At 42.3% G+C, this 27,501-nt stretch overlaps 1 pseudogene; it reads left to right on the top strand.

Annotated features, from left to right (window-relative positions):
• The first annotated feature begins 2,938 nt into the window (after nucleotides 1–2,938).
• On the top strand, nucleotides 2,939–27,501 carry LOC148027861 (octanoyltransferase LIP2p2, chloroplastic pseudogene; annotated as a pseudogene).

Raw genomic sequence — 27,501 nt, 5'->3', positions numbered from 1 at the left:
ATGTGCTCTGAACAGGTTAGTACAAGTGAGATACCCAGGGAGTTCACTGCCAGAAGTAGCAGGAATGGGCATTGAAGAAAGTACTGAAGGAGCTTTATCCGCTACCCTCTTCAAGAGTTTGCGCTATATGACTAGGGGAGGCGGAGAATCATCATCCTCTATGTCAATGGGTTCTGACTCATCTGAAGGTGGAGGAGGAGGTACTGGATCTGATGGAGGAGGTGGAGGCATAGTCTTCTGTAAACCTGAATAGGTCAAGAAGGCAGACAAATATGATCCATATGTGACATTGGTAACATTACCCCGGGTGACTTTAACAAAATGCTGATCCATTTTAGTGAGGAGGTAAGTGCTCCAATCAATAGCAACTCCTTTCAACACCATCCTGGAAGCTGTAAAAATCTCTTTGGACAAGTATTGGGATGGCGTTTTGGCAGGCATAAACCTGTCCTGAAGAAACTGACAGATCGTCTTCCATACGGGATCAATGATCATAGAAAAGAAAACTCCGGAAGAGTTTATCACCTTCTTAACATCCAGCATTTTCCTTGTCTGCTTTTGCAACAGCTTCAGAATCTCTTCATTAGAGAAAAGCTAACGAGTGGTCACAAAAGGTTCACCTTTGAAGGGTAGAGACAGAGCCTTCCCTAAGCCTCGAGGTGTCAAAGTCATAGAAATTCCTTGGACTAGTCCTGTCTTCTTGCTGTAAGAGGCCAGAAACTCATCACATAACGACGGATCCTCTGGAAGTAGGGGAAAAGAAGTAGCCACAAAAGTAGCAAGTCCCGCCTTCGTGAGAGGCTCAAAAGTAAGTAGGGAAGAGTAATCCCTACTAACTAAGGGGACGTACTGGAAAGGGGGAGGAGCATGAGAAGGCGCCATTCAGATGGTTACACACACACCACAAACACAGACAATCAAGGAGAATGCCTGCAAAGCAACAGACAAAAAACCAAAGATAAGAGAATAACCAAACAAGAAAACGTGACTCAACCAACTAACCCTAAGCAAACCACATCCTAGAAAAAATTCGACATGACCTTGAGACAAATGTGACCGAAAGCTTCATGCGATGCATCAGACAAACACCCAGAACCCCGTAACAGGCAATATAAGAAAAAAACTGCATACCGTACCCGTAACCATAACAAAGACAGTAAACCAAAACAATACCATATCTGACACATATCAATACTACATCAGTGATAGAACTCTCAAGACTGCACATACCCATCCCACGAAACGGTTCATTAAAAAGGGGAATTAATTGCAGTGAGGGGGAATTAATTTAATGAAGGGTTCATTTTAATAAATTATTAAGAATGTGTGAATTTTTATTAGGTGATAAACCTTAGCAAGAAAACGGCGGTTCCTTATTATAAATTAAAATACCAATTATTAGGTGAAGCGGTGCATTAATTCGATTCTCGGACTTCGATACCCGACGGGGTCTCTAAATGCAAGTTCATTGATTACAAATTAAGGTGATGTGGAGCGCTTTTTTGCCAGCGCGTGCTCATGTGACGGCTGGTTTATTTTAAATAAAAATTAAAGTGCCTTTGTAGCGCACGTAGCGCGTGTTAAGTGAACGGCTGGTTTATTTTAATTAAAAAGTATGTGTGTGTTGAGCGCGAATGCGCGTGGAAACTGTGGGTGAATTAAAGAGTTCATTTTAACAATTAATTTGTGATTAAGGGGGAAATGAAAATAAATAAAACACATAAAATAAATACCTGGAAGGGGTGTGTATGTAATGCAGAAATGCGCACGGAAGAGTCTCCCAAAAGAAGTGAATCCAGTAAAGGAAAAGTAAAGATCACTGATGAAACAACAAACACAACACCTTAGCAGATGTGTTGATTTGATTTTTGTTGGTTTTTTAATTTTTTTAAATTGTGATTATTTATGGTTGGTTATGTTGTTTGGGTGGTTATTATGGGTTGTGGATGTGTTTTGTTGTTTTTTTATTTGTGTAGGTTTGGTTGTTGGTGTTGGTTTTTGTGTGTTTTTTTAAAAAATAAGAATAAAAATAATAATAGAGAAATTAATATAAACAACATAGGAATATGGAGGAAATATCCACAATGGGGTCTAGGCAAATAAAATAGAGAGTGTGAAGGGAAAATCCCATTTGTTGGGTTGTTAGTGTGTTGTTCTCTTTTTATTTATTTTAACAATAGGGTTACCATATATGATAATTTTTAAAAGTGAAAAATAAATGAAAAATGGTCAAGGGAGGTGAGGGGAATTTTTTGGAATTTTTTAGAATTTTTAAAAGAAAATTTTTACTTTTTTTAAATGAATTTTCTACATTTATTGGCAATTTGGGGGTTAAATTGGGAAATGTGTAATTTTCAGAAATTTTAGGGTGGGTAATTTCCAGCGGAAAAACTCCCAAAAATTGGCAAAAAACAAAGGGAATTTTTAGAAATTTTTATGAATTATTTTGATGGGAAAATTAATTTAGAAATTAATTAAATCATATAAATCATGTTAATTAGATAAATCAATTAGAAGTAAGTCAGTTAAGTCTGGTTAGTCTGGGTAAGTCATGTAAGTTAAATCTGGTCTAGTCAGGTTAGTCAGGGTTGATTAGGTTAGTGTGAGTTAGTCTAAGTAAGCTAGGTCAATTAAGGTAGTCTAGGGTCAGTTAGTCAATTTAGTTAACTAGGCAAGTCCTAACTAATCAGGGGGAGACTAACTAACCTAGGGTTAGTTAGTGGGGGTGGAACTAACCTGAGTTAGGTTAGTCAGACTAACTACAGGTAGGTTAGTGAAAATCTAACCCTAGTTAGGTTAGTGTGATCCTAACCCTAGTTAGGTTAGTTATTAACTAAAGTTATATTAGTTTAACTAACTAAAGCTAGGTTAGTGGCTAACCAGGTAGGGAGGTGGTGGGGGAAGGAGGAGGAGGAAGGGGCGGCGGGTGGAGGAGGAGATGGAGGTGGCGGGCTCCGGGCAACGGCGCGCGGCGCGCGATCCAGGCGGCGTGGCGGCGGTCCAGGCGGCGGCGGGGCAGTCCCAGGCGGCGACGGCAGTCCCAGAGGGCGGCGGCGGCAGTCCGCAGGCGGGAGGGAGGAAGAAGGGGAGGGTGGGAGGTGGAGGAAAGGAGAGGGGAGGGAGGAAGAAGGGGAGGGTGGGAGGTGGAGGAAAGGAGAGGGGCAAAGAAGGAGAAGAAGAAGGGGAAGGAGGAGTAGGAGGAGGGGGGGAATGCAGGAGGAGGAGGGGAGAGGAGATGGAGATGAGGAGGAGGGGACGCAGGAAGAAGAGGGAGAGGGAGGTGGTTGGGGGGAAGGGGTCGGGGAACAGAGGAGGTGGTTGGGGGGAAGGGGTGGGCAGGGCCCAAGGGGGTAGGGGGTGGGGGAAAATGGGCGCGTACCCCCGTCCCGCGCACGTGCGCGTGGCGGGGTAAAAAAATTTGCCGTGACAGGATTGAAATGGCACCGGGATGATGGTGTGGGTCATGCGGACACGACCAGGGCACGTGGGGATGCGTAAAATCGAAAAAGGGTGCATTCACGCGCAAAACGGGCGCCCGAATACACGTAAAAATAAAGAAAAATTAATAACCCCCAATCCGTACGTCAAAACGAAATAGCGTAAAAACAAAAAGTGGGCAGGACGACAGGGGGAAAACAAGAAAAATATATGACGGAGGTTTCGGGAGGGGGAAAGGGCGGTCACATGCAAAAAACCCAAAAAACGAACCAAAAAAGGCAAGTAAAAATTAATATCAAAAAATTCGTGCATCGGAATGAGGTGTAGAAAAAAGGAAAACTGTGCAGAAAGATGTGCCCGACAATCCTATCTCATCAAAACATGATTCCGACGGAGATAAGGCGCGCTCACATGGGAAAAACCCAAAAAACAAACCCGAAAATGGGATCGGAAATTAATATCGGACGAACCGTTCACCGGAATGACATGTAGAAGGAAAAATGTCCGCAAGAAGGGGGGACACAGGGTTATCACGTTAAACCGCAGTTCCGGTGGAAATAGGAGGGGTTCACATGTGAAAAACACCAAAAATACTCCTGAAAACGTAATTAAAAATTAATAAGTAAAAATCTGAAAGTCGAAAGAGGGAGGAGGAAAAAGGAAAAAGGTAGGGGAAGAAACAGAGGACACGACTGTCAAATTAAATTGGAATTTCAATGCAAAGAGGGCAGGTTCACATGGAAAAATGTCAAAAATACGCACGAAAAAGGTGTAAAAAACCGGAAAATTAATAATGGACAAACCGTGTATTGGAATGATGCGGAGGAAAAAGGAAAAATGTCAGGGGAAAAGTGGTTGGCAGGGCTATGATGTCAGAGCATGGTTCCCAAGCAAAAAAAAGCGCATTCACATGGAAAACCGGCTAAATTGCACAAAATGCTTCAAAAATTAATAACTCAAAAACCATGCACCGGAACAAGGGTAGGTAAAAAGGAAAAATGGTCAGGCCAAAGAGAGGAACAGGGTATGAGGCTAGATGTGGACTTTGGGGAACGTAGGGTGCATTCACATAGTAGGACCTCCAAATCAAGGAATAAAGGAAAACTGGAAGGGAACAGCCCCAAAGATGGGTGGAACATAACCGGATGGGTGGGAAGGGATCCCATTAGGGTAAAAGCAAGTCATGGCATACATGCATGAACAGGGTAAGGCATATGCAGAAAGGTATGCACTGTAGACGCGCAGGGACGCGTCCCCACACTTAAGACCTTAACGGATAGGGTTAACCGAGCAACAGGGACCTAGGACCACGCCACAGATCATCCACTAACGTCCCCACACTTAAAACATGACCGTCACGAAGAAACCAAAGTGGAAGGGTTAGAAAAACTTGGCCCATTTTGTCAAGAATCAAGGTTGAGTGTCGATGGCACGTCCAGTGTGGTTGTCGGCGTTGGAGGGACCAAGGCATCTTCTCGGCACACGTTCGTTATGGCAGGGACCACGCGGCAGCACCCAGGGAGGTAGCTGGTTAAAGAAATCGCAGGAAATTCGTTGATGATGAGGGATATTTCACTCAACTCGCAGTCACTCAAATGAAATGAAAGAACAGTCACTTGCCCCATGACTGATATCACTCGAGGAATAATGATGGAAACCCATATCTCATACCCAGTTTAGAAATCGACAAGGGGGAATGGTGCAGAAGGAGTATGCCAGGGTGCACATTTGATGGTGCATTAGTGCGTCCAACCCGTCTGGCATAAGTGCAAGAAGGAAGGCAAAGGAGCCTTACAGTGCAGTGCACAAAACAAGGTGATGTGTCTTGTGATGACGGGAAAAACCCATCCCATGGGTGCATAGGGAAACGGGAACATACCTGACTCCAAGTGTCGTAACGTCCCTCAATCTCACCTCTTGGTAATTGATTGAAGAAACTCCAGTCACACTCATCCCACCCTCTGTCTCACTCTCTGTATATAGATATAAGAGGGCAGCCTTTTCCTGAAACCCATTGATATAATCCTCACAGTCACTTGTGCAAAGATTGTCTGTCTTGTGCGCATTTGATGGTGCAACAGTGCATCCCGCCTTGTGTCGGCATATGGTGCAAGAAGGAAGGCCAGGGAGCCTTATGGTATAGTGCACAGAAACAAATTGTGCTTTGTGCATTGAGAGGCCCATCCCGTGCGTGCAACACTTCAGTCACACTACTCACCTCTCATTTGATTTGAAGGGGAAAGACTGGTCTCTCGCTCCACCCTCTGTCTTACACTCTGTTGATAATTATAGAGGGAAATCATACTCACTTCCCCATCCGGTTAGGATGAAAGCTCACATCACTCAAGGGGGTGTCGATGAAGATCACATCATCAGTTGTTGAAGAGGCTTACCCAGGGAGGTAGCCATCAAATCGAACGTTTTATTGGACAGGAACATGTCGTCTGCTAGAGGACAGGTAGTCACTTTGCAGAGAGACCCAGGACACAGCGTACCAAGGGAGGTAGCTTCGGAATTGGATCCTGGGAACATCAATTAATGAATCCACTTTCTGGACTGCTGGGTGTTACCACCTTTTCCACAGCCAGCTTCTTGCCCAAGGATGTTTACCACCTTTTCTTGGCACGAGGCCTGCTATGACAGGGAATTGCTTCCTTTTCTCTCATAACAGATTTGTTTTTTTTTTCTTTCTTTTCTTTTTCTTGTTTTTCCCTATTCCCGAGGGTGTTTCCACCTTTTCTCGAAGAATAGGTCGGCATGACAGGGACCTAAGTCCTTTTCTCCCATGACCGATATGTATATTTTTCTTCTCTTTCTTTTTTTTTTTTTTCGAATTGAACAAGGGAATGGTAGAAAGACCATGTATCAGAACCAACTTCGCCACTGTCGCTGGGGGAAAATAGAGGATAAGAGATCAAGGCTAGAAGGGGGGTTTGAGGAGACAGAGGGTTGTGTCCACTTCATCAGGAGTGACTGAAGAACGGCTATCAGAAGTAGCATCATAAGAAGTACAGCGCCGTGCCAATGAGGGAAAAGATCAAGTGACCATAATTGTCAAGATCCCCAAGGAGGGAAGTACTTCTTCAGGCGATATCCATTGATCAGAAAGGGATCATCAGAGGCATCAACGGTCTGCACTTGGACAGAACCATTAGGGTTGACGGTAAGTACCTTATAGGGGCCCATCCACCGCTGCTGGAGCTTGCCAGGAAACTTGCCAAAGCGTGAATCATAGGCTAGGACCAAATCACCTGCTTTGAACTCCTTGTGCTTGATGAAGCTATCATGGTAAGCCTTGCGTCGAGCTTGCGTGGCTTCCATGCACTGTAGAGCCATCCTACGAATTTCGTCCAAACATTCCAGGTGCAGGAGATGGCGTTGCAGTGAATCATCATCTCCCAAACGCTCTTTGATAGCCACTCTCAAAGAGGGTAGTTCCAATTCAACAGGAAAAACAGCTTCTGTACCATACACCAGCTGGAAGGGTGTCTGTCCTGTTGCTGCTTTATGGGAGGTTCTGTACGCCCAGAGGGCCTCTGTAAGTCGATCGTCCCAATCACGACGATGTGCGGCAATTGTTCTTGTCAGAATCGAGCAGAGGATGCGATTGGTGACTTCGACTTGGCCGTTGGCTCTGGGGTAATAGGGAGTGGACTTGCAATGGCGGATCTTATACAACTCTGTCAACTCCTCCATGATTTTGTTGAGGAAATGAGTACCTCTGTCACTTACCAGCTCTAAGGGACTGCCAAAACGGGTGATGATATTCTCATACATGAACATGGCCACGTTGTTACTATCGTCCCGCTTTAGGGCTTTAGCTTCACACCACTTTGTGACATAATCCGTACATACGAGGATGTATCGGTTCTGTTTCCTTCTAGTAGGAGGATCGATCGGACCTACGAAGTCAAAGCCCCACTTCTCAAACGGCTTTAAGGGAAGGATAGGTTGCAGTGGCATGGCACTTGTCTTCGTGGGTTTCCCCATTCTTTGACAAGCATCACATCTTTTACAGTAATCATAGGCATCTTTGTGAATTGTAGGCCACCAATATCCTGCTAGCAGAGCCTTCCTGGCTGTAGCTTCTCCTGCAAAGTGACCTCCACATGGCTCGTCATGGCAAGCCTTCAGAACAATCCCAATCTCATCTCCTGCAACACATCTTCGGAGCACTTCATCTTTGCCTTTCTTGTACAGTGCACCGCCTAACAAGGTATAGGGGGCTGATTCCAGCATAAGCTTCTTCCTTTCCCGACTAGAGATACCAGGAGGGTACTGTTGGGTTGCCAGCAGATTGGCAATGTCTGCATACCAGGGAGTTACAGTTTCTACCAAGAATAGGGAAGCATCAGGGAGGTCTGAGTCATCTTGCTCCTCGTCTACAGTTTGTGGGATACGCGACAGATGATCAGCCAGAACATGGGAACGACCAGGCTTAGTAATCACTTCAAAGTCAAACTTTTGAAATAGAAGGAGCCATCTCATCATTCGTCCTTTCACATCTGCTTTGTTCATCAAGAAGGACATGGCCTCATGATCCACATAAAATTTAAAGTGGGTGGATAGAAGGTAATGGCGAAACTTCTCTAGGGCAAACACCATTGCCAAGCACTCCAGCTCTGTCATTGTATAGTTCCGTTCCCTATCAGTGACTTTTCGGCTTGCGTAATAGATCGGTTGATCCAACTTCGAGGAGCCCTTCTGGCAGAGGACAGCACCTAAGCCTTCAATTGATGCATCAGTGTGTACATGGAACTCTTTTGTCCAATCAGGAGGTTGCAGAATGGGTGCCTCTATCAGACACTGCTTTAGAGTGTGGAAGGCTCTGTCACATTCTTCCGTCCAAGTAAACTCTGCATCTTTCCTCAGAAGCTTGTGCAAGGAAGTTGCCTTTGTAGCAAAATGGGCTATAAACCTTCTGTAGTAACCCACATGGCCTAAGAATCCCCTCAACTGTTTAAGGTTGGTGGGTGCTGTCAGAGCTGCGATCTTTTCAATCTTTGCAGGGTCTGTTGATATCCCTTGTGCAGAGACAATGTGGCCCAACAGGACTCCAGAAGAGACCCCAAAGATGCATTTGTCGGGATTGAGGGAAATCCCATACTCCCGGCATCGGTCAAAGCATTGTTCTAGGTGTTCCCAGTGTTCACGGATCAAATTATAGACACAGAAGTCATCTAAATATACCTCAATGAAGTCGTGCAGATGATTTTGAAATGCGGCCATCATGACTCGCTGGAAAGTAGCAGGGGCATTGCAGAGTCCAAATGGCATCACTCGGTAAGCATAGGTCCCCCATTCTGTGGTGAAGGTTGTTTTGGATTGGTCTTCTTCTGCGATTTGGACTTGGTTGTATCTGCTGAATCCATCCAGAAGGGAATAAAGCTGATGTCCTGCCACTGTGTCCAACAGTTGGTCTGTGAAAGGGATAGGAAAGTGATCCTTCTTCATCTTGGAATTAAGCTTTCGGAAATCCACACATATTCGCAATTTGCCATTCTTCTTGGGTACAACCACGATGGGTGAAACCCATTCACTATTTGCCACTGGATAGATGAACTCGGCTTCCAGAAGCTTCAACAGCTCCGCTTTCACCAATGTGGAATAATTCGGGTTCATTCGCCTCTGTCGTTGCCGTACTGGCTTGGCATCAGGCTCCAAGTCAATATGATGCTGACATATTGTGGGATCAATCCCCTTGAGGTCTTTATAGGACCATGCAAATACGTCCAAATTCTCTTTCAACAAGTTGTACAAGGTTGACAACTCCTCTTCTGGGAGACTGTTACCCACCTTCAAGTGGCATTCAGTGCCTTCTGCATCCACAAAGGTTAACTGTCTTTCACCTTCTACTTCACGGATAAAGGTTCCACGGACTGCTTCTGGATACAGATCCGACTCCTTCAAGGGAGTGGTGTCCTCTTCTGATGTCCCACTAGAACCAACTTCTTCTTTTGGTGGAGACTTAGGTTGCTCCTTAAGATGTTGAAATGGGATTAGAGCCGTTTCGGGTTTGGTTTCAAAATTAATTACCTCTTGACTTGAAGACTCCTCTTCTGAAGATGACCCATCTAGGAACGTCACATAACAGGGACCCTCTAATTTCTGTTGGGTTTGTCGGACTGGTGCTTGTTGGCACGGTGCATCATCATCATCTTTCTTCGGCAAGGATGGGTTAGGACGGCATGAGCTACTGCTAAAAGACGGCTTGTTCTTATTAATCCATTCCTTATAAAGGTTTTGCATATGAGAAGATCCATTTACCAGACCAAATGGTACCATCGCCATTCTGTCCCATAGCATGAGCTCGTCTGTTTTTGATGCTTCTGGAACTTCTTCTTCAAATTTATCCTCTTCAGGTGGGATAGACTCTTCCGTTTCACTTTCATAATCTTCTTCGTCCATATCATATCCATCCTCTTCTGTCTCTGTCTCTACTTCTGTTTCTGTCTCTGCTTCTGTCTCTGTCTCTGCTTCTATTTCTGTCTCTGCTTCTGTCTCTGTCTCTGGTTCTGTCTTTGTCTCTGTTTCTGTAGGAGATCTGTAACAGAAGAACAGATTCTCTGTTTCCTCTCCTGCCTCTATCTCTGCCTCTACTATGGCCATGTAACAGGGAGAGCAGTACATCCATGCTTCTATCTCACTGTCAGAAGTGATTTCAGAAGTCATTCCTGGTTCAGGCAGGAAGTATTCACCCATTGATAATGGCTTTGCATCTTTTGGAAGTCGGCTTGCAGTATCCACTGTTAAGGAATGTGCCACTGTTTTCTTGGGAAGGATCTGTTTGACAGCATCTTCATCTGCTGATGTTCCGTCTGTAGCCTCATTAGGGGAGTCAGAAGATAATTCCAAGGAGGTGGATCCATGTCCTTTTTGAGAACCATACAGTTTCAGCACCACTTTGTTGGGTCCTCTACCCAAAGTCAAGGTTCCTTTGAACCAATCCGTCCTTGCTCGGGCTTCAAAAAGCCATGGTCTGCCCAATAACAGAGGATAGGATGTACCATAAGAGTTTGGCTTCACCGCCAAATAGGTTAGCCAATAATCTTTTCCAGCCACTGTAGTCTTCACATATGGGAGAATGCCCAAAGGCTTGATTCTACTCTGATCTGCCAATCTGATGAGCCATTGGGTGGGTTGCACTCCTTGTAGGCCTAGATCCTTCATTGTAACATCCGTCATAATGTTCACTGATGAACCACCATCAATTAGTGCATTTGCAATGAAGCAGCCTTCTATCCACACGCCAGTCTCTGGAGTACTCGGATCTAGGAAAGCATTAGCCACATCCACTTCTTTTACAGGCTCTGGAGCCTTGTTGGACTTTGTTGCTATTGAGGGAGCAATCCTTAAACCACGTCTTCTTGTCAGTATACTTTTGAACCTTTTCCGGCAACTGGGAGACAACATCAATAATTGTCGGAATGTGAGGTTTGGTTTAAAGGTATCTAGATCTCTGACCAGATCGTATTCCTTAATAGGATCCACTGGCTTCTCTAACCGGTTAGGGAATGGGGCAACACCCATTTTCATTTTCCCTCTTTCTTCCAACAGAGGCATCATGGGAACTTCTTCTGCCACTTGTGGCACTTCCTCCTCTTCTGTCTCCTGGACCTCTGGTCCTGTCTCTGTAACTGTCTCTGTAACTCTCTGTGGCACTGTAGGGCACTGTCAAGCTCTATTCTATTCTGTTCTTCTGGTGGAAGATTGAACTTCACTGTTCTGGCAGGAGGGTTATTTTCTTTCTGGATAGGTGTTTCCTTCTGCTTTGCATGCGTGATGGCAGCAACTTCCAATTCCACCAAATTGGAGGTAGGCTCTTGGGCCTTGGCCGGACTATCAGTAGCACTATTTTTCACTGGGGTTGGGCTTGGACAGTCTTTTGCAGTGTGGCCTTCTTCTTTGCATCGACTGCATAAGGGCTTGTAATCCACTGACCTTCGAGGATTTGGACAATTTGGTGAGATGTGTCCCTTTTCTCCGCATTTGTAGCATTCCACTTCTGATCTCTGACCACCGCTAAACTGTCTTCCTTTGTAACTTTGAGAAGGAAATCTTCTAGGTCCGAAATCAGGGCCAAACTCTCTAGGCTTGGGTCCAATATCCTGTGTTGTCATTTTGGATTCCAGCAAGTTGAATCTTGTGTCTTCTTCCTTCCTTCTCCTATCATGCATCTCCTTCAGAGAGCAAATGTCCTCTGTATGGTTCTTCTGCAAACAGTAGGAACAGAAGGCCCCAGGAATAGTTGGTTTTTGTGTACATTCAGTGGCTAAATGGCCTGCTTGATGATACTTACCACACCAAGTATTTTACCGCATCACATCTCTTCTTGCTCCTGCAACGTTGGATATGCTCGCGGTGTTCACTTTCAACATCTATAGCTGCTCTGTAATCACATCCATCAACTCCTTTTTGATGTTTGCAACTGAGTTGGATAAGTAATCCTTCAAGCTTTCTCCTCCTGACGTACTGGTAGTAGGGTTTTGAGGAGTCTCTATAATCATTGCATAAACGGGTTGGGCTGGTACAGAGGGGTTTCTGTTTTGGTTCTGATTCAGAGCTCCTATTTGAACTGTTGGCTGTTGGCTCCAGTTGGTAGGATTCCACTGTTGCTGCTGATTTGGCATTGAGGAAATTGGTTGGGACCATTGTTGTTGTGGTTGAACCATCATTTGAGGCATGGATTGTGGCCACTGTGGATTTGGTGCACTGTACTGTGATACCGGGGGCATCTGTTGGTAGGGATAGGGAACAGTCCCTGGAACTGCATTTGGTGGATACATCATTCCTGGCATCAGAGGAGGTAGGACTCCTCTTCCTGAATTCATCGCCAATCTAGCTTCCACTTCATCGTACAGTCTTGCACCTTCTATTGCAGCTTGCAGTGTGGCTGGTCTTTGCAGCTCCACAAACTTACGGACTTCTGGTTGTAATTCTCTGAGAAACACCCCCTTTTGAATGCCATCATCTAGATTATGGTTAGTCCATCTCTTCAGGATGGATTCCATTCGTGAGACATAAGCTTCCACTCTTTCTCCAGAGGATTGACTTAGGTTCATAAATTCCTCTCGCATCCGCTCTTCAAAACCTTCACGCCTGAATTTAGTGAGGAAGGCCAACTTCAGGTCGTCCCATGTGCCAAAAGTTCCTGCTGCTTGTCTCTCATACCACTGAAACGCCGCACCCTTGAAAGTGGCGGGGAATATTGCTAACCAATGCTCAGGGGTTCTGGCATTGTTAGCCACACATGCTACCATAAACTCTGCTACATGAAGATCGGGGTCTTCATTGTACTCTCCCTTAAAAACTGGCAATGGGACTACATTTGCTGGCCTGTCATCAATATTTCCAGGATGGATCTGGCTTGGAAGTGGACCTCCAGCAGGAGGAAGGGCTTGATGTGCCATTGGGACTTCTGTAAAGAGTTCCGCAAGGGCGTCAAAGGCGGCTTCTGCTGCTAGCTCGTTCTCAGCCTTGATTTTTGCTTTCTCTCTTCTCACGTACCTCTGGACTCGTTCTAACGCTTGCCTTTTTATTGCGTCATTCATCAGGGGTGTGGCTCCACTATATTGTTAGTGCTCCACAGAGGGTTAACAGAAGGCTTCAGTCTCTGGAGGACTCTCTTGCCAAAATTTCTTCTACTTCTTTCTTTTCAATGTCCCTGAATTGTGCTTTCATGCCATTGCACAGAGGAAGGTATTCGGTTCTGAAGGTGTCAAAATGCATACGTCTGAGCATTGTGGTAGTGCCATCATCATAGTAATGCCAGCTTCTGATGGTTTCAACAGTGTATGTTGTGAAAAACACTCTGTCTACCAACTTCCAATGGGTTGCTAATTGAACAAACAGAAGATTATCAGTACACCAAGCATCCCATGTATCTTGCTGTTGAGCGTCCACGAACAAATTCCAACTCTTTTCCTTCTTGTCCCTGTGAACCTCTACAGACCAAGACTCCTGAAGCCTCTTCACAATCTCCCACTTGATGTTGTTTAGAAACTTTTCAATGAATGCCAAATCTTCCATGGATGGTCATTCTCTCTGTTTCTGCTCTTTAGTTTGTTCCCAAACAGTTTGTGACCAAGATGCAAGTTTCTGCTGCTTCAATAGGAAGAGGAAACTGTCCACCACATAGAGCATGCATCATGATGGTGATATGTTTTTGCCATTGTGGGATGGACTTCTTGTGGAAAGTGGCTTTGATTATGAGAAATTCCAATTCTTCAGTGGAAGAAGGAACTTTACAAACATCCATTGAATTCTTCTCTTCTTGGCAATGCCATTTCCTTCATTTTCAGCCTCTTCTGGTGCTTGTTGATGGCAAGTTTCCCCGGCTGCGCACCAAAAACATGGAGCCCCAAGAGGAACACCAAGGAAAATGGAATTCTCTTGCAAGAAAATCTATCTTGTAACATCAACAAGCTTGTTTATCATGTTTCATATGATCACAATGAAGAAAAGAACACCAGGCACAACAAATCTTCATGCAGCATCATGTAGATCTCCCACGGTTTTTAATAGAATCAACCATATTCTTCAATATCTTCATAAAATCCATCAATAGAACAAAGAAAGCAAAGGAATACACCATCTTTGAGTGGAAATACATCACATAGTATTCATCTTCAATATCTTCATAGTCTTCTCTCTCAATCTCTCATATACAGTCACTCTGTTGGAGTAGAATTGGCTATCTTTGGCTCTCTCTCTCTCTCTCCATCAATAATACATCATTTCCTCACTACAATCTCTCAAAATCACTCTCAATAATCCTTCTTAGGTCGTGGATACCCCTCCCAAGAGGTATGTCTGATATGAAGGGTCACCAGAGCCACTACAGTGTCCTTTCATAGCTCACTACTGTCACTTCACTCTAGTCTTCACTTGAGTCTTCAACAGCTACTTCTTCCACTTCTTTCAGCTCTTTTGCACTTGTATTCACCTCTTTCCAAGGCTAGAAAACTTTCCCAAGCTACACTCTCATCCACCAGAACACATACAGAAGCATACAGAACAGTCACAGAACAGTACCAGAACAGCTACAGTACAGAACAGAACAGAACAGAGACAGAAGCTCTACAGAAGACCTACAGAAGGTTACAGAAGGTTATCAAAACCACATAACTCACGTTCAAACCATTCCAAAATCTCAAAAACCATTCAATAGGCTTTCACAAGATCTCAATCTTCATTAATCAATACTCCATCCCTCCTTACAGAAGACAATCAGAACAAAACAGACCAAAACAGAACAAAACAGAAGGTATACAGAACCTATCAGAACATCATAGAACCACCAACAAACATCATGAACTTCCAAAACACAATCATTATCATCCAAAACACTCTCAAACCACTTCCAAACTAATCAATCATCTCATAAAATCAACCATTCAGCTCTCAAAAACAACAAAAATCAGCCAAAAAAACAAGTCATTTCAACACTCAACAGGCTCCTACAAGGGTCCACGATCCCAGTCAAATTGCATGATATGGGTCCTTATGCCCTCGAGGCCCTATGGGTGAAGTTGCATGCAAAATTGAAGTATATATTTTTAATACTCCATAAATAGTGAGCCTGATACTAAAATTATGTGATGTGTGACATTATCTATATAGATGAGTTTTTCATATAGGCAAAGTGGCCGATCTGGTGGCCAAGGAAGGGTACATGACTCCGCATTGAAAGAGTACATTGGCCAGCCTATTAGTGACATAGTAGTATTTCATAAGACATGTTCTCTTGCTTTTACTGAGAACTTCTTAAAGCTGAGGGCACTAATGAAGGATTGCCCCTTCAGACCATCCCCACCAACTCTAGCTTGGATAAAGTAGTGTTGCTTCAACATTCAAAGCTGCTCTACTTATTCACAAGTACTAGATCTAGCCCACTTTTCTCCATGATGGCCCATGATATCGTTGCTAGAGTTGAAGACCCATGTCATTAGGCATGAACTTCTGGGGAAAAATGTATTGTTGCTTATGATTAAGAGCAACTCTGACAATGGGGAGCCTAGGTCCAAGAAGCCTAGGATAGATTGGATGTACTTAATACCTAATGATGTCTCTTTTGCAATGTAACACAATTTGTAATCTTCTCTTGTATTAATAAAAATTGATATTGTTGGATTTGCATGTAATGTAGTTTGTGATATGTGTCATTTATTATTATTATTATTTGAATGTAATACTTATTTGTCAAACTTATAGGCAACATGATTCTCATTTAAATTTAATACATAGTGCTTTATCAAATTCATGCGTAATATTTATTTATCCAAAGACATGTAAAAATAAATTAAATAGATAAATAAATAAAACAAATAACAAGTGACTAAACAAAAATAAGATGTGCCAAAAAAATTGTATTCATATTTATAAAACAATTTATAGAGGATCTGATATAAGTAGGGTTTTACAAAATCATTTCAAAAGTTAGCTTCCATAGATGTAGACCCTTATTGTTGTTGCTCTTCGCCATGTGAACTATCCCTCCATCGCCAAAAGAATCTCACTATTCGTAGATCCCTATTAGTGATGGTGACCCTCCTTGCATGCACTATTGCATAGACCGAGTCTTCAAACAAGTCAATTAGGAAGGCTTTAGTAGCTTCCTGTAGTGCAAGGAGAGCTTGGCGATCACGTTGATCCAAAATTGAACTATCAAGGATGTGCTTCTTGCTATTTCTAATTAATATGTTCTGCATTGTCTCCCGCACCACTTTTTGGAATGCGGCCTTTGGTATCAAGAGATGTGTGATCTTCTAATAATGGCATATATCTTGAAGGGCCATTGTGCCTACTTCTATCGATGCTTACAATGGTGGCGTGGTGGTGGTGGTGGTGGTGGTGAAGCAGGGGAGGTTGCCTCTACATAGGAGTTCTTGGGGGGAATCTCCAAGTCACTTGATTGGTGTGTGCCATGTCTTTCAAGGGTGAGAACTTGAAACACAAAATTCAAATGGGTAAAATAAGGTGAAACTTTCAACTTATAGCCAAAAAATTTTAAAATCCATAAACTTGAATTAATGTATCCAGATTTCAAAAAAATATGATGAGTGATTAGATTGACTTGAAATTTTACTTGTGGACTCTTCTAGGACGCATCAACCACCAAAAAAAAAATTGGTCCCATTAGAAGCATTTAGGACACTTGGCTAGAGGCTCATGTGGGGCCCTAAATCTAGGAAATCAAGGCTCCACACGCGAGCCTCTAGTCAAGTGTCCTAGAGGCTTTTGATTAGGCCAATTTTTTAGTTTTCATGAGTTCTTATGATGTCAGGCACATGGATGAAGTTTCACCAAATTGTGATTTATAAAATTAACAATTGAATCTTTTTTTGAAAAATGCATTAACTGGATTATACTTCACTGAGAACCAAAAAAATTCATTAAGTGTGCGTACTTGTATATTAAATGTATTCTCAACCAAACTACATGGGACATCAAAAACATAAAAATTCACAAAATACAAAACATGGGCAACATGGAATATCATATATCTGATATAGTATTGACAAACCATATAATACAATAAAGATATAGTGCATCAAGTCAAGTACAACTATTCACTGATGTATGCGTGATTACACATAAAATTTATCCTCAACAAAACTACTTGCAAAATTGGAAACTTAAAAATTCACACAATGCAAATCATGGGAAAAATAGAATATCACATATTGGATGTAGCATTACAAAACCACAAAATACACGGTAGATAGTACATCGTGTAAAATATTACATGGCGCAGCGAACAGAATCTAAGAAAGAGATAGAGAGTACACAATAGATAAGAGGAGAATCAGTAAATTCTTTAACTCCAAACAACTGATACAAAGATGGCCCTGTCCACCCGTGCGCTTCCACTGTGTGAAGTTTAGATGGCGATCTAGACAGAAGATAGGTGAAGAGCTTAAGGCTAGTTGGAACAACAACTCTGATTGGGTGAAAGATGAGTGATCGATGGCTATGAAGGCGTTTAGCTTTTATAGCTTACGAAGGCCGTGAGGTCGGCCTGACCGACCTACCATATAAGCTTCCACTAGTCGGCTAGGAATATTCTAGGGAATATTCCCAGCTAGGGGTCACTTCCGCGGCCCTCGGACCCCACAATAGGGGCCCTTTTTAACTCCCTTACCCCGCAACTCGATGCAATACGCCTCAAGTTGCTACCAGCTTAACCACTCCGTCTAACCCAAAGATTAGACCCACAACGGTCACCTTCTTTCCATCCGGTCACATAGACCTCATTTGATATACAAGTCAGGACTCAACCAATGTCCGGGCTCACATTTGGCTTCTCCTCATAATGGGGGCCTTACAACTTTGAGCACCATGGATCATTGGTAGCACCTAATGAGGGTGGGACATTGATCATATCTAACACATCACACTAGGTACAACTAGAGACAAGCAAAATTTAGCTCCATTTTGAAGGCCACTGCAACTAAATATTTGAAGGTCTACTAGAAGGATAATGAGAAACTAAGCTCCATAAAATCTACAACCATGAACTCAATATAGATCCATTTACAAGGTAGCTTCTCAAAGCATGTTGTTGACATTAAGATTAAATGCATCCTTGTTTTTGTGAATCCTACTAAGAATAAGAATCAAATCTATGGGCTTAATAGTGATACATCAGGCATGAATGGCCAGAAGTTAACCATCACTCATGACATCAATCAAGAAGCTTTCAAATGCCTCTTGGAGAGCAAGCAAGGCTTGGCTTGACCATCGCCCCACATTCCTTGAATGGTTCCTTGAAAAGAACTTGTGATGATGCCTTGACTAGAGATCTTGTAGTATTTCTTGCACCAAACTAGAGAATACTGCCTTAGGAATAATTAAGCTGGTAGTCTTCTGGAATTTGCTTATCTCACGTACAGCAGTTGTGCTTGGTCTCCATCTTCGCTTCTTATGTGTTGGAGGACTTGTATCCAACTAGAGCAATTGGAATACATGGACCACCATTTTTGGACAATGGTGGATCATTATTCTCGATAGGTGGGCCATCATTATTGACCACACTAGGGCCACCATTGTTGGTCACACTAGTACCACCATTATTAGAAGTTGTAGTAGGGCCACCATTGTTGATCCACCAAGGGGCTATTATTACTCATAGTTGCTCACTAGATTCAAAAGAGTGTTGAGATCTTGCTCTTGCATGCACCTTCTTAATAGGAAGCTTGGAACGTGCCATGGTTGTGATGATGTAGGATAGAAAAGTGGAGGGTAGAGTGAAGAGTAATGGGAAAAAATGAAAGGAGAGACTTCACTTAAATACGAAACTTTTAAACTTATAGTAGTATAAATGAACTTTAAAATAACTTTAGTATAAATTAACTTTCAAACTTACTGTAGCATAAATGAACTTCTCTCTCTCTCTCTCTCTCTCTCTCTCTCTCTCTCTCTCTCTCCACCCCATCATCCCTCCCTCTCTTTGTCTCCTGCCACCCCCCTCTTGCCCCTCTCTCTCTAGGCTAGTGAATCTTCCAAGGTTTGGAATTTTCAAATATTTATCTTTGGATTTCAAAATCGACTTTTCATCATTTAAATTTAATTTTTTGAAATTTCTAACAATATCTTGTATCTATAGTCAAATAAGGGACTCAAGTAGAGATAAAACTTCACTTTCTAAGATAGGCATTGTTACATTGTACCTTCTCCCAAGAAGTGTGGTTTAAGATTGATAGACCTGAAAGATAGAGTAATCGATATTAAAACTTTGAAAAACATAGTTTAAACCTTTAAAATTTAAAACAAATTTTACAAAATGCTCTTTTAGCCAAATTCAAATAGACAAACTATCTAAAGCTTAAGATAGGAGTGTTAAAGACGTCTCATGTTTAAGATAGGAGTATTGATGAGTCATATCCTCAATACATGTACTCTCTCTTTGACTCTAAATGCATCAAAATTGTACTCTTTATCTAGGTCTCCATTTCTTGCTATCTCTCTCTTAGATTGCCAACTATTCTGCATAGTGTTGTCTACTTGTGTTGATTTCATATCTCGCTTTCCTTACTTCATATATTGCCATACTTATAGATTCAGCTTGAGAGGTTTTGGACTTCTTCATTTTGTCCTTTTATTGTATCTCTAATCTCTTATATCACCATTGGAATTATTGCCTCATAGAATTGGAATCAATGATGCCACCTCTATGATCATTTGCCTTTTGAAAAACACAACGAGCTTCCTAGTGAGATCATTCCATGCCTTGAGTTGACCATACTACTAAACTCCCTTGATCTGCAAAGTATGAACCATGTGCATCTAGTATATGTTACATAAGAAAGAGAGATTAAAAACAAAACTAATTCACATTGATGATATCTTTTTGTAATGGTGACAATACTGACCATGTAGTATGTTATGATGTTTCAAGTCCATGCCTCCACCATAGAGTTGTGAAATTTAGCAAGTGTCTCTTTAAATGTATTGGCATCACCATCCCTGAACCTCAACTTTTGTAAGACAATTTCTAATCTACCTAGATGTTACCACACTTCTGCCTTTGCAATCCTCGTTCTTCCCCCATTGCTCCGATCTAGAATAGTAAGGTGAAACTTTTTCCATGCTTCATACTTCTCTAGTTGTTTCACAAGTACATTTTCTCCCTCATCTCAAAGTGGAGATACAAACTTCCTAGCCTTGGGTCCACCAAAGCATGGTTTGCAAGGGATATTTCCACTCTCACCATCAATCCTTTTTTATTTATACTTGGGCCCCATGCAGTCCAACTTTAGAGAGGACTTGTTCTACCTTCCTGCATGTAGCATCAGCTTTTTATCACAAGGTTGCATCTTTTATCCAAAGCATATATATTCATAAACTAGCTTCTCAATTATTCTAACCAAACAATGCAATGTGCAAAAGTAAACCCTTGTCAATGGTATTTCCAAAATAGGGTGCCAATTTGGATCCATTGGGACTAGCACTCTTTTTCTCATGACTTTTTGATCACGTGTTGGAGCACTTTGTTGTCCTATCTCGACAATCCATTCGTTCTTTCCATCTTTTTCTTTCTTCCTAGTTTGCATACAATATATGCATGGAAATTTTGCATTTTCTACATTCGATAAACCAAACATACACTTCAATGTTTTTAAATCACCTGCAAGATGCCATTCAACTTGATAGTCCCCAAATCCTTCAACATGTAAAGTTGCTACATTATTTTGATATTGAATAACACTAGGTATATTAGTGAGGCTTTCAAAAAATTTAAGTACTTCATGATCCTCCTTTGGTACTTCAAGTGGTGCAAGCCACCATATTTCATTGTCAGATTGCACGCTGAAGTATAAAGGATGGTGTTCATTGATGTCGGGATCCAATGCTCAATTCATAAGTGTTATACTCACAGGTTCAAGTTTTTTCCCCTTGATAATCTCACTCTCATCAAGTTTGAGGACAAACTTTGCCTCTAAATTCTTCCATCAAGTTTGAGGATAATCTCACTCTCATCAAGTTTGAGGACAAGGTTTCTACATTCTTCCAAAGACATGTTATAGAACTTGACCATAGCTACCTACACCCTACATATATTCAATACAAAGTTGTTGGATGCATTCAATACAAAGGTAGATTCTTTGGAATCATACTTCTGTGTGTGTGTGTGTTTTGCAGATGTGTAGGCTTACCAATCAGTTCTAAAACTCTCATTTAGTTGTTTTCAAGCCTTCTTCACGTGAAATGGTTTGGTAGAGACACTACTCGCTTATTTTTAAAGGCCTGCTTAAAACCTATATCCAATTGTTGATAGAGCATAGTGTATGACTCAGAACTCAGTCCCACATTTTAAAAATACAAATATGAGATTTTCTTGATTGTAGAAGATCTCTTATTATAACATTATTTTGGAGTCTCTTTTTAGAGAGAGAGAGGTGAGAGAAATCCCTTAAGAGAAAAAAAGAGAGAGTCCATATTTCTCCTAATGTTTGGGGTGCCTATGGATTGTTATTGGGCTAGTATTGCAAAAACTGACCTAGAAAAGATAAAGATTAAAGGTTATAGTTGCTATGAGCCTACCACATACTCTAAAAGAGATACATAGCTTTTTGTCATCAGTGGATTATTATTAGAGATGTATCAATGCACTCGCAAAAATAGTGTTGCCATTGACAAACTTGTTATCCTTTAACTATCTATTTGAGTGGAATGAAGCTTGTCAAGTATTCTTCAAGGATGTGAAGCAAAAACTAGCAAAAGTGCCAATCCTAAAAGCACCTAGAAGAGGTGAAGTTTTCTATATATTTTTAACAACCATAGTGCATAGTATTAGCTAATGTTTAGCCCAATTTTGGGAAGAGAAATGGTATCATCCATTTGCCTTTGCTAGTAGGAAGTTGGGGATATTTGAAGTCAATTATATATACATGGAGAATTTGTGCCTTAGAATGGTCTTTGTGAAAAAGAAATTTAGGCATTACATTCTCTATGATAAGGTAGTATTCTTCACAAAGGTGAAAGGACTTAGACTATTGCTGAACAAATTGTAGCTGCTTGACCGTTTAGCAAAATGGTTAATCACTTTGCGAGAGTTTGATTATGAGATTAGGAGTAAGCCACCAAAGCTGTAGGATATTGTAGAATATCTTGTGGATTTTGAGGAGCCAAAGGAAATTCTGGTAGGAAGTAACATTGGCTTATTCAAGATTGATACAGCTTCCATCCTTTCTTGGTATGCAGGTATAATGCATTATTTATCTATAGATGTAAAAGAGTGGGGACAGATGGGTAGGACACGGGTTAGCATGGGAATACCTAGTTATACTGACAGGGTATATAAGGTGTTGAGAGACCCAATTAGGGCATGAGTTTTATGAATAATCAAGTCTCTTTTCTCCTTCCTTCCAGCTTTCATGGCTTCCCTCCTCTTTCTCTCTCTTTTCCTATCTTTCTCTCTCTTCTCTTAGTCTTTCTCTCTCCTCTACTCTCTTCTGCAGTCTTCTTCCTTCTCTCCTTCTCTCTTTCTCTCTTTTAGTTAGATTAGTTAGCTCTCCTTCATTACAGTTGGTATTTTTGCCCTCAAAAACAAAAAAAGGACTTATGGCTCACAATGAAAGGGAGGGGGGTTGCAGAGTACTACTCTGCTTAGCATTACAAAGGAGAATATAGGTATGGGGAAGTACAATCTCATTTGGAATTGGGGCATAGAATTGTGTATATGATGTATATGATATGTGCAAGTTGATAGCATATGAGTTTGACCTCCAATTCTTGACAATTAGGGGCTGACAAACAGTGGACAACATGCTATCCAAAACAGGCCTGCTGGAGAAAACTAGTCATAACTTCGTATGGGCAGCTCCGATTGAGGCGTGTGACATGTCAAAACAAAGATCATGAAGCACACTTTCAAGCCATATGGGTGATACTTGACTGTCATTAATGCAGGGTAAAAATTGTTTTGAAATAGTGTGATGTCTGTAAGTTGTCTGCATTTCAGATTGGGGCAAATTTAGCTACTGCTCAATCAAAATTGCATCCTTGAAGTAGGGAAAAAACTGCACTAATGAAATGCTAATCAAGATAGGGATTTTCCAAGACCATTCCGTTCCCCTAGATCAAATGGATAACCTTCATAATAAGCATCAAGAGCACAAGGGTCATCCATACAAGCATGGGTCACCATACTACCACCGGGGTCAAAAGGATAATTGCGATCCAATGCATCCACTGTATCATAGAAGTAATTCATGGTATCATCATCAAGCACTGATGGTGGCACAAGATACTCACCAACCCATATGGTAGCATGCATTGAATTTTCCATAAACTCATTGGGAACCACTGGGTCAAATCAGACTGGAGCAGATGAGGCTGCAATCAATACAGCATTCACTGCATCAATCCCTAGGCATTTCATGTCCATGAGTTTCACATGCGTGGCTACTACTGGGCATTCAAAGTTAAGGGCCTTGGGCTGATGGGGCATATGCTCATGAGCCTACAGCAATGAGATGCTCTCATCATGGCATCGTTCTTGAGAAGTATCATGTGGCTCATAAGGATGCGCATGTTGCTTATAGTAATGATCAGGTGGCTAATGATATCGAGCACTCCATTGCTGATAATGATGTTGCTCCCCATGTACATACTCATATACATTTTCATGATGTTGTCCATGTACATAATGTTTTCTAGATGGTTGTCCATGTATGTGACCAGAATGTAGTTCATAAGAACACACATAGTCATCAGATGCATGTTGCTCAAAATATTCACACGCATCATATGCATGTTGACCATAAGTAGGCGCATGCACTTTCCTTTGCACATTGAAACCATGCCAATGGTCATGGTACTCATAATGTCCGTGAGAATGCCCATACATGCCTTGCTAATCAAAATGTCCATGGGTGCCATGCTGCCCATGCATTACATGTGGGCCAAACTGATTATTAGGGCCTTACTGCCCAAAATGTCCATGCTGCCCATGCAATACATGCAAACCAAACTTAACATTGGGTCCTTGCTGCCCAAAACTACCATGTGCTGCTCATATGCACCCTCCATACTATGCTACCCAAAATTTGCATTTTCCCCTTGCATATAGCTTCCATTATGGGGGAGTTGATGTCCCAAGGATGGGCTAGAAGTGTTCATTATGGGTGATGGGAGAATGGGTTCATCATGTCGCATAGAGGACTCACCCAGCTCATAGGTGCTATGGGGAAAGCCATGGGTGCCACCAAAACCTTGTGGGCTACGCCCGGTCTCCAAGGTAGGAGGGGGGTTGGCCTCACGGGGAGGGACATGCTCCTTGGGCTGAGCCGAGGAGGGTGTGATGGCGGGGATGAGGGCGCCCTTGCACTCAATGAGTAAGTCCATCTTGGCCATCATCTTGGAATGGCGCTGATCTTGGCGGGTTTCCATCTCCCTATGGCGTTGTTCCAACTCTCGATGCCGATCGGCATGACGGGTCTCATGTTGGCATAGAGTATGGTTAAGCATAGCCAAGCAGTCCATCTTGGGGGCACCATCTTCAAACATGTCTTCACGATTCTCTTGGGCTGAGCTAAGATCATTCATTGAGGCACAAGAGTCCCTTATTTCATGCTAGAAGTCCTCTTGGGCCTTTGCTTTTCCCTTGTGGCCTGCCATCCTAAGTGCAGTCCACTAGATCCCCTATTACAAAAATGGCAATATCTTGAGCTAGGAAGCTCCGATCGCCAAAATTTCTAATTCAAATTAAAGCTCTCGATCCCCTCTACAAGGCTAAAAATATCTCTAACAGTAAATGATCAAGGCTTTGCTGTAATTGACTTTTGTGGGTTGACTGTGTAGGACTACTGCCTGTCCCACAGTACCTCTGATTTTTGGTTCAGATTGAAGGGGAGGGTGCCCTCTTCAAATCAAGCTATGGGGCCCACACTCAGTCACACAAGAAGGCTTTGCTGTAATTGACTTTTGCGGGCTGACTATGTGGGACTGGCTGTCTGCAACACCTTGCAAGGACTCCTTCAATGAGCATACATTATCCCAATGATGAGGTGCTTATTTCAAGACATCCTAGGCCTCAATGGTTGTTCTCAATGCCACGTAGAGCCATATATCATTTGCATCAATAGTTCTCTTGCTACCACCATTTCTGCAACATTGATGCCATGTCTAGGCATCCGCCAACCAAAATTGTTGCCATTTGACTTTTGCATACCAGGCCCTTTCATCTGCCTAAAATCATTTCCACAATCTGTGTTAACACTGAGGCCTTGTACTCTTTTAAATACATCATCAAGTTCAGGTCTAGGAATCCAAACTAAGATTGTCATAGGTTGATTGCTTCAAGCAGCTTCCTAGCTCAGCTAGCTATAGCTCTACATCATGCACACTGCAGAGACCGCATGGAGCTTTTCAAAGCCTCTATGAAAACACCGTAGGCAGGCAAAAGTGTACTGGCCAGAAAGAGAAGGTTCTTTCAAAAGACTTGAGAAGTTCAATCATCATATGCATGTTATTAATCTACAGCGATAGACAAATATATGTTCTACATAGTGTTGCATAATACATCTAGCACATTCAAATGTGGCCATAAATGCATGTTCCAAAATGACAGAGCATTGAAGTATCTCTACATAGGTAGGCTGATGAGAATCAGAGCCCCAATTTCGTTGTGAATAGTAAAGATAAGAATAGCAACAAGCTAAAGAACAATGTTTGGTCATGTCCCCCACATGCCTCCTATAGCCAGAACATTGTAGCTCACTTCTAGATCTCCTCCCTTAGGTTTGGGTGTAAGCAGCTGCATGAGCTCAGACAAAATGCAATTGTGAACCTACTCCAAATCAGTTGTTGCTATGGAGCTATTACCCAAATATACACACAAACCAGGCTTCAAAGAATCATTAAAAAGCAAACTGTTATGATGAGTTGAGTGCCCATTCAATAGAGCAGTAGTAGTCACTTTGGGTCTTTGGGAATCTACAGAGCTGAACTTCCATAGGAGAATTGGTGGTTGGTGTCTCAAGTCTTGACTTTAATTGTCAAAAGAGAATCAAATGACATTGACAGTTTGGTCTTCTATAGCCTCCTCAGGAAGGACTGTGAGCAGCTCCTGAATGGCATTGCTACAACTTCCTTGTCCTTATAGTTCATAGAGGCTTGCAAACATTTCAATAGGCTTCTTCAATTCCACAGCTCTTAGAACCAATGCTGATAATGCCAAACATATCTGGGTCAAAGGCTGAGGGGTCCCATTGCTAAATTTCTTTGCAGAAGTAAGTGGCACTGCCTCCACAGCTCCCCTATAATCAGGTTGAAGGTTTACTCCCTCACTCTGGATCTTTCTCTTCAATACTTGTGTAGCAAACAACTCAACCTCAAAGTCATGACAGAAATAAGTAGGATCTGATGTAAGGATGCCAATTGCCACTTCCCATGCAACATCCGTATGCTGGAACTAAACGATCCACTGGTTCGCAAGCACCCTGTTGCAAGTTTGCACATCCTGGTTCAGGACTCGAACTGGGGAACCCAGGCAAGATTGCAGTAGGACCTTATTCCCAAGCCTGCTTGGCTGCATAGATTGCGCTGTTCTCCCTGCGACAATGCTGGTTATCTCTTCCAGCCAGAAATCTCACAACAAGCCTTTTCAATATAAGGGGATCCCTTATAAATACACAGCCTGCAAACAAGGAGCTATAGATTTACAAATTTTAAATCATCTCCAGAACAAGCCCTCTATTTTCGGGTGCGTTGACTCTCGGTATGTGGTGAAGCTCTTAGTAGGGTATTCCTCCCATGGTGAGAAGGTTAGCTTGCTCATCTATGATTGCATGCAAAATAGAAGCTTGCAAAGAAGTCCTGCATCTAAAATGCGATCCTCTAGATTCAATGTCTAGGATCCCGTCCGGGAATTCAGCAAGCAGGAGACTCTTGACAGAGCTGGAATTGAGTCTCCTGAAGAATTCATATCTGATCTTTTAGATCACTCGAGGGTCTCGGAACCAGAGGCGTGGTGAGCTGCAGATGTACTTAAAGGAAATGATGCAAATGATGCATTGAACATTTTGCAACATCCTCCTGTGTATACTTTGGGAATTCGAAGCTTTGAGGACTACCTGCTATTTGGCATGGATAATCCTCCTTGTGATGCATACAGAACAAAACGTTGAGGTGAAGTCACATATCATGGCCCTGGCCAGTTGGTTATGTATCCCATTGTGAATCTTAGGCATTATAAGTTAGATCTTCATTCGTATCTTAGGGCTCTTGAGGAAGTAATCATTCAAGCTTTACATCATGCCTGTCACATTGAAGCTTCACGTATTGAAGGATACACAGGTGTTTGAGTTGGAGATAAGAAGGTAGCAGACTGGGGTCAGAGTATCATGCTGGATAACTTACCATGGATTGGCCCTTAATGTGATTACAGACCTATCCCCCTTCAGAAATATAGTCCCCTGTGATATTCACAATCATCTGGTGGGAAGTGTATGGAAGATGTATATCCATTTCTCTGTTGATTTCCCTGAGTCTGGTTCACTTTCTCCAGACCAATGCAAGACCCTGGAAGAAGCTATATTACCTGCCAGGCACACCTAA

This window comes from Lygodium microphyllum, chromosome 12, assembly GCF_053477565.2.
Source record: "Lygodium microphyllum isolate KBCC chromosome 12, Lygodium_microphyllum_v1.1.10, whole genome shotgun sequence".
Taxonomy (NCBI): domain Eukaryota; kingdom Viridiplantae; phylum Streptophyta; class Polypodiopsida; order Schizaeales; family Lygodiaceae; genus Lygodium; species Lygodium microphyllum.
Note: the sequence above shows the minus strand (reverse complement) of the source record. Positions and strands in the feature narration are given on the sequence as shown.